The sequence below is a fragment of the Polistes dominula genome, unplaced genomic scaffold (assembly GCF_049000335.1).
Source record: "Polistes dominula isolate Pdom_NZ unplaced genomic scaffold, Pdom_raw_medaka contig_168, whole genome shotgun sequence".
Taxonomy (NCBI): domain Eukaryota; kingdom Metazoa; phylum Arthropoda; class Insecta; order Hymenoptera; family Vespidae; genus Polistes; species Polistes dominula.
Window position 1 is genome coordinate 247,657 of NW_028301024.1, and position 8,798 is coordinate 256,454.

An 8,798-nucleotide genomic window follows, 5' to 3' on the forward strand; every position below is an offset into this window, starting at 1 on the left:
AAAAAAATACATGCAAATTTATGTATGTTTAAAATAGTTATAAACATTCAAAAAAAAGCTACTAAAGTTTTAAAAAATTCATATTTCGTGAACGGATTGATACAAACATTCGAAACTAATCGTGGAGCTCTTGTTCATAGAGTGCAAAAAGAAAATTTGCACCAAAATAAAATTTGAACCAAATTAAAAACTAAAATTTTCACAATAAATTGAGTTATAATGAGATGCCCCATATCTATGGAATTACTTAACTGACCAGTTAAAATATGAAATAATGTAGTATTGTATACTTTAACTTTATGCATTAATGTATACGTATTGTATACGTATGTATACGCATAAAAATAACATTATGCGATTAATTAAAAAATGAAATTGATATTTGATGTCAAATATAAAATAAATATTCTGACGATTAAAGCAGAGTCCTAGAAAAGTAATTTGATAGAGTAGAGGGAGAAAAATAAAGATTCCATTGCGCAGGAATTGGATTAACTTAACTTGAACGAAATGTCTGGCCGCTTTTTTCGCGAACAAAGTTTAGTTCGATTTGTTCAGTCAACAGATAGAATACCATAAACAATAAAGTAGAATAGGAGTATATGGACGCAATTTGATATACTTCTACTTTCCAGATCCAATGAATTAACTATTTAGGATTGAAGAAAACCTGGACTATTCATATTCTTGCTATTAAAAAATACAAAATAATTGTTATCAAAATTGATTTGTACACGTATATTTTTCTTTTATTTTTTCAATTCACTGTTGGTAAAAAGTTAATATCGGAAACATCTTGAAGATGTCAGGACGATACTGAGCGCTGAACACTACTCCAGTTTGCGAATATTATCACACAGAGAAAGAAGGTATTGCGCGAATCCGCGGGAGATCGATAGCGCGTGCGAATTGTGTTGTGTTTCTGGTCGAGTTCCTTCACTCGAACACTCGATTAAAGAGATCCAATATTTTCCCTAAAAGAAAGATATTCGAAGCGAGAACGTGTTGTTTTTACCGATTCCACAAGCGAGTGCCTTTTTTTTTTTTTTTTAATCAATAACGAGAAATAACAAGTTTATGGAACATTTCGCTTTCAATCGTTGCGATTAAGAAAAACAGATCGTCCTTCGCTCAAGGGTGAATTTCAGCCATATTGTGAAAATAAAAGTGATCGTTAAAATCAATTGGTTTCTGTTATCTCGTATTTCTTTACAATACCAAATCCTGGTCAAGAAATCATTTAATGAAAACAATGCAAAATTGAACGATATGTGGATCGCCGCGACTAAGTGAGTATCTTACATTATAATAGGCACTTGATATCATAGACCCTCATGTATTAGCCTTAACTTTATTTGCTCTCTTTCTTCTTTCTAAAGATAGATATAAATATTTATCGTATTCAAGGTCATGTTTCGTGCTAAATAGTCTTCCGATTATCCGATTTGTATCAATAGATGTAATATTATATTTTCCTGACGAAAGTCAATTTGAAACTTAATGTTTTCTTATTTCTTTATCATTTAATGCGCTTCGAAATGCATTACGTATTCTCTCCATACGAAAATAAAAATATACATTGATATTTTGATTTTTCGAAAAATTTTCATTTTCGTGTTATGTTAAATGTTAAAAGAATACTTGTGAAACAATTTTATTAGAATATACATTAGTGTGAAAAAGAGTTATTAACTTTCATAGCGTTATTTCTATTCATTTTAAACGCGGCATGGTTTTTTCGTTAACAAGTTGACAATACAGTAATAGCATTTTTATCGACGTTAATATTACGAAAATGTACGAAAGTTTTTTTCTTTTTTTATTAAAATCGAACAACAAATGAAAATCATTAATCAAAGTATTTCAACGATTTATAAGTGATCTAGATATCATGGACATCGCATGCACTTTCAAACTTACAAATTGAAATATCGATTTATGTTCCATCACACAAGAGGGAAGGTATAGCAGGTGGTAAAACACGTGGTATGCGTAGAAAAGTTGCCCCAGTCTCTTCTCTCGGCATATCTCATTTCGTACTTCCTTTTCCTCTCTTCTATCCCTTTTTTCTCACGTTTCTCAGCCGTTGCTATCCCCTTAGAAACGACAGAAAAAAAGAAATTAAGTAACTATTTCATGTTCTTTTACAAAATTCATGTGATTCATGACCAAAATTATAATATAGATATATTAAAGTAAATATATAAATACATATGTACGTTGTAAAAACTGTAACAATCAAGATAGAGAAAATCATCGTATTTATTAGGCGTACACATATAACATGAGACGCATATAAAATTACGCACACGTAAGAGGATACAGGACGCTTAAATTCTTTTTTTTTATTACTCGTCAATTTCGTCCATTCACCAGCGATTTAATAACAGGATAGGTTTAAATTTCCGCGCTCTCGTATCTCTCCGCAAATGCAGGCTCAATTAAGAAATTTGGAATGTGACAAATTTTTATAATGTACTTTGCTTGAACAATTACTTAAAATATTTTACTCATTCATGTACTCTTCAAACAAATATTTATTCGACGATATCAATAATTTTCTCAAAAAATCTATTAATAATGTTTTATACAGTATAGTTTGTCATTACACCTCTACAATTTTATTTAAAATATTTAAATGGATGAAAATCAAAAAATAAAATAAAGCAAACCGATCATCGTTTCGATTATCGAGAAGGATATAAGACTTTTCGTTCGACATCTTCCTCACCCCAGCGTAATTAATATCAAAGAAAAGTATAAAGTGTCTTGTTAATATTCTTTCACAAACAAAGAATCAGCTTCCTCTTTTAAAAATAAGATAAATAGTAGGAAAATAATACAATAAAAATGAGATAAGATGCATATTATGGAAAAGGAAAAAAGTGAGAATCTTTCTTATAGACAATTTATCGTTTTATCATACATTCAATTTTCTATTCGATACCACTTATTAATACAAAACTTAAAAGAATAATTCCCCCGAGATTGAAATAGAGGTGTATTATGTGGCCGATATAATTTATAATAAATCTATACCGAACGAATTAGTTAATCATAAGATTGACAACATAAATTGATAGTATTATCAATCAATATTGCATCAATTAACACGTTAAGCGCCACGTGAGTCCCTCAGGACTCAACAAGACTTTTTATTTAGGCCACGTTGGTCCCTAGGGACTGACAGAAGACTTTTCGTTCTTCTATCGCGGCGCGTATGTCGGTCCTTGCGTACTTGTGAGACTGAACATTTAAATTATCGGTGGGTGAACCCTCCTACTATTGGCCAATAAGTTCATTTAGTTCCTTCTCTCTCCAAAGGAGTGTAACAAATTTGGATATAAAAACATGTGAAATAAAATAAGAAGCGTCTGTTTATAAAGTATATAAACAATATTTATTGTGATTGGAAAATGTCATTCTCACGAGTGCAATTATCTGCAAGCGGAGATTTAAACATACGAAGCCAAGGTCCTCAACCCGAGTTACGTTACCTGACATCTATCTATACTCTAGCTCGCCTAACAGCGAGCGGCCCGACAGTGCCCGCCTAACGGCTGACTGTGGCTTGAACGGAAAGGCATCGAAATTCGGCGTGGCGCTAAACGTATTAAGCACCATACTAAGGTCAGTACTATTTTAAATGAAATATGAAGTATGTTTACTCAAATGTTCCTCAAATACTTCTAATGTTTTAGAAGCAAATAAATTCACAACTTAATCTATAAGGATTAATAATAATATTATAGTGGGAAATTTAGGAGATTATGTGAATCTCTTCTATATTACATCAGCTTTTTAGAATTAAATATATGTTTGATCAAAAATTTTAATTTATTCTAAAAAGTATTTCTAAAAATTAAAAATAGTCTCGTTTTCAGTCCTAGGTGAATCATCACCTAATATGACTATCTCAATATACATATATCGAGATTATCGAAAAAATGTATGGAAATCTGAATCCTTAAACCAACTATCGAGAAGGAAACTCTTTTAACGCTTCCACTTATTAATATTAAGTTGCTTACTGGGAGATACAAGTATGACGTCAGCCAATGGTCCCGCATGGCAACTGCCAACGAAGAAGCTGAGACGCAAGGGCAAATACAACCTACGATACACGCTTCTGCGAGTATAAGCACGTGGCAAGCGTTCCGAAACTCGCGAGCTCAACAACGAATCAACGTGATGCATAATGGTCCCAAATCCCGAAAACGCAGGATGAATATGAAGATGTAGCTTAAGTTTTTTGAAAATTGCCACTTGAGGATTTTTGGAGTCATTGATTATGTATATCTCCATTTATTTTTTTTTTAAACATAACTGAAACTCCAAATCAAAGATAATTTGGATTGAAAAAAGAATTTGTTTATTGTTAAAATTTTAATTTTTGAAAAGGTTTTTTGATAGAATTTGATAGAAGATTTATTACCTTATATTATACATATAAATATAAGATAAATAGTTTATCCAATATAATGGATAAACTATAAGGTCTTTAGAAGTACTACGATTGTGCATTAACGTGTAAAATTTTGGATAAAAGTTAAACAGGAAAAATGGGGAGCTAATTTTTACATATTTTTTTAAGTAAAGGTTCAATTAACAATTTAAACCTAATTACAACACGAGCACTTGCAGGATTTGTAACTTTATGCTTGAATGAAAGAATATTTCCAAGATCACATATCCATGAAAAACAGGTTGCGATATAGTCTCACTTAGCAACTACATTTGTTATTTATGCAAATTTCTAATAATATAATTCAATTGTACTTATTATCAAAGGTCCCATATATATACATTAAAATGGGATGAATATTAACAACACTATGCGCGTTTAAAAGGACCGCGATGCGATGCGTTCGATGCTCACGTTTCAACTGATAATTTACAGGTGTGCAGAAGCATTTATTCATAACAAATAGTTGATAAAGACGCTACAGGATCCGCTAAACATATTCCACTGATTGAAAGTCTCTAAAAAGAAACTTTTTATTGGAGGTTGTACGGGTTTTCCAGATTTGGAATCTATGTACGACGCATGGATCTTATTTCTTTTTTCTTCTTATATCTTTAATTCTTCCTTTGCTAATTTCTTCTTTCTGAATAAGTTGTCTTTTTTCTCAAAGGAACTCTATCATTTCGCCCCTATACTTATTTTTCTCTCTCGTATACCCTTCCAAACAGCATGACTTACATTTGATCAGAAAAAAGCGCGTGAACGCTTATATATTATAACTTGCGTCAAATAAAAAAGAAACGTAGGTATCTAGAGAAAAGAAGAAAGGAATAAAAGAGAAAAAGAGAGAGAGATGAGACATGTCGTTCGCTCTTCCAGGCCAGCTGTCTACTGTTTGTCTCTTCCTCACAGACACGCGACACTCGTATGCTTTGTTTTTTTTTATCTTGAATCGGAAGTCCAATTTCTATACGAAAGGTTCGAAGTCATTGACATATTTTATGATTTTTTTGTAATGATTGCTTATCACCGATGTTTTCTTTTTTCTCCAGCATGATTTTGGTTGAGAATAAATTCGCCGTCACTTTTCCACAAGTAAATACACAGTCCTCTTTGACACAACACACAATTTTTTGTCTCGTGATAAAAAAGAAATTGCATCACTTTATTTATATTATTATTCTCCATACATTTTTCTATGATTCTCCTACAGACAGGCATAATACTTTAGGTCAAAGGTTTCTATTATCTTCGTAACAGTTCGTAAAGCATTAATTTAGCAATTAACAAAAACCAACATCTGCACAATATAAAAACACATTGCTGGAAAATTTTAACATTTTTAGACATGTTCCTTCGGATTCATTTTTATCCATAAAATTTAAGCATAAAGTGCTTTTAATATTATATTATATGTATATATGTTATAATAATAATAATATTAATAATAATCTGTATCGGAGAGGAACTATCAGTTTGGTTATTGCAATTGTACATTATTAATACAATTATCATCACTGATAGCTTCCTTACTCAAAAAATTTTTGAGCGTATATTTGAAAGTGTGAATAAAAGATCGAAGATGGTGTTTCTCTCATGTCAGTTACGGGATTCTCTCAGTTAAGGGATACGAACAAACGGTACGAGATTCCTGTTCTTAATGGATGGGAATCCAAGAGGCGGTTCTCCTCTTATGTACCACCGTAAAAAACCTGTCTGTACCACGAAATGACCTGCAAGCAACCCACGGCGCATCACTTGATCGTGTCCATCAAGCACAGAGCTATGAGATATCTCCGGTTTGGTTCACGTGTAACTCAACATACCAATATCGTCACGAGATCCATTTCGCGAAGAATTATCATTCGTTCGACACATATCATGTGATTGCATATATACATATATATTATTTGCACAAGTATAACATTAATTCATTATCAATGATTAATTATTTTAAAACATCAAACGACTTATTTTAATATAGTGTATTAATTTCGTAACAAGTTTTATTAGATTTGCTCCAATATATATTACATATATCGTTAATAGGAATATTTCAAAAATCTTAAACTTGAAAAATATTCAATTACTGTACATAAATGCTTTTCACTATGATAATCATAAGACTAACACCAAATATCATCTCGATCTAGCATAAGAATTGGAAAATATCCGAACCGAACGGTTGATTGTATTCCGTAATTATTTGTTAAATTAAACAGTTTTTCTATTGATAAATAAATTTAAGTATACCAAGTTCCGAGAATTCGATTTCTCCGAAAGTAAGAACAAAATTCCAAAGCTTTCCAACTCTCTCTCTGATCCCTTCCTCTTATTTCTTCTTCTTCTTCTTCTTTTCTTCGCGTTCTTTTCTTCTTCCGCATAGTCTCTTCTTCTTCTTCTTCTTCTTCTTCTTCATTTCCTCCCTCTATCTCTTTCTATCTTTTTCTCTTCCTCCGTTCCATCCCTGTCCCTCTTTTTTTGTTCCTGCACTTTTTGGATCTTTTAGGCATCTCTTCTTCTTTTTCTTATTTTTTCTCTTCTTACACAATTGTATCTTCCAACTCGAGGAACAGACTACAGTTCGTTTCACGAATCTCTATCTTTTTCATTTCTCCATTCCATCCGTCTCCCTTTGTTCTTGTTCCCGCACTTTTTGGCCTTTTGTGGCATTTTTTCTTCTTTTTTTTTGTATTATACAATTACATAATTACATCTCCTAACACGAGGAATGAATTAAGTTTATTTCACAAATATAACGACAAGAAAATATTGAGGTTGCGAAAGACACACATTTCATTTTTTTCGTTGTCATTTACAAATAAGGTTGCATTATCTAATAAAGAAAATGTATCGTCTAATATTGAAAAGATCAAGACGATGAAGGCGTCCATCTTGCACCTGCGTAGATTACAATCGAGCTTTATAGAGCGGAAGTCACACCCTTTTCATATAAAGTAGTTCGTAAACGCATATAATGTCTGTTATTTAGGAGTACCATATACGTACTTATGTACATGTATGTTTTATATGTATGTATGTGTTTTCTTATAGACGCGCAATCTGCTTTATTAATTTTGATATTAATAAAGAAGTATCGAATTAAAGTGATTTCTCATGTCTATTTTTTTTCTAGAGATCATATATCATTGATATTAAATACTCTCGTCAATAACTAAAATTACTAACAATAATATCTTGAGATTGTTTTTGGAACAATTTTTCTAGAAATGTTATCAATACAACACAACTAAACAAATAACAAATGATCATCGAACTATATTCAATATAACAATATAAACTGACTCTTTCTAATCATAGGATTCGTTTTTAATTCAGATTTTCAAGTAAATTTAATCTCATTATTATTTATAATTATACTATGATTATACTCATTATTATACTATGATATGCAATATAAGCTTATGGGTAAGCATTTTTCTCTTTGTAGACACATTTCATAAAAAAATTCATCTTTTTTAGATGTATTATAAACATGAACGAGAGACTTAAAATTCATTTGAACGAAATGTATCCAAAAGGAAAATTTGGATTGTGCTTTTACGCTAGAAAGATCAATTGTGCAGTATATCAATTTTATTTGCTTTATCTCGAGTGACCAATATTTTGGATTAAAATGATATTCTTATGTAATCATATCGCGTTTTGTCGAATAAGTTTACAAATTAAATATTTACGCGCTTAAATATACTTCGACAGGAACAACCTGATGAATTGACATCTCTTCACGTCTTGCTTTAATCATTGCTTACTTAATTATATTTGGAAACAATCAGTATTCTTCGATATCCTCGTATCTTTAATCAGCACGTGGAAAAAGGCGCTTTAAATTCCACCGGATATAACTATCCTTTTCTTTATCTCTTTCTCTTTCTTTCTCTTGTTTTGGACCATAGACATATCATACTTACTGCTTAAATCGACTCTTTCGTTTACAGAGTCAATCAAGCTGAGTTCTCAACATCCCTGTATGTTTTTTTTTCATTGTTCCGCACAGGAAAGAAAGAGAAAGATAAATAGAAAAGGAAAAGATGGTAGACTATAAAGAAAAAGACGATGAGAGACGAAGGACACTCAACTGCATGATTCGCTCGCCGAATGAAACGAACATTTAGTCCTAGAAAAACATATTTGGTGAAGTTTAATGGCCACCCTGTACGTCCAATCCCCTCTTCTTGTTCCCTACCGCCAAACTCTTTCCTCTTGGAACAAGCTTCCCCCACCCTCTAACTTTCTTCGCTCCGAAAGCATCCGATGTTAGATTCTCGGTGCACTCGGCGGTTCGACGACTACCTTCAGTCTGTAACCAAAT

At 31.7% G+C, this 8,798-nt stretch overlaps 2 long non-coding RNA genes across 2 annotated transcripts in view; both read right to left on the reverse strand.

The window, feature by feature from the left end:
* LOC149031942 (uncharacterized) overlaps positions 1 to 8,798 on the reverse strand; it is a 298,098-nt gene that overhangs the window by 47,675 nt on the left and 241,625 nt on the right. The window lies entirely within an intron of this gene.
* On the reverse strand, positions 6,852 to 8,773 carry LOC149031944 (uncharacterized). Its single transcript, XR_016177138.1, has 2 exons — positions 8,673 to 8,773; positions 6,852 to 8,603 (listed from the first exon to the last, which is right to left on the reverse strand). It is a non-coding gene; the product is annotated as an uncharacterized LOC149031944 (long non-coding RNA).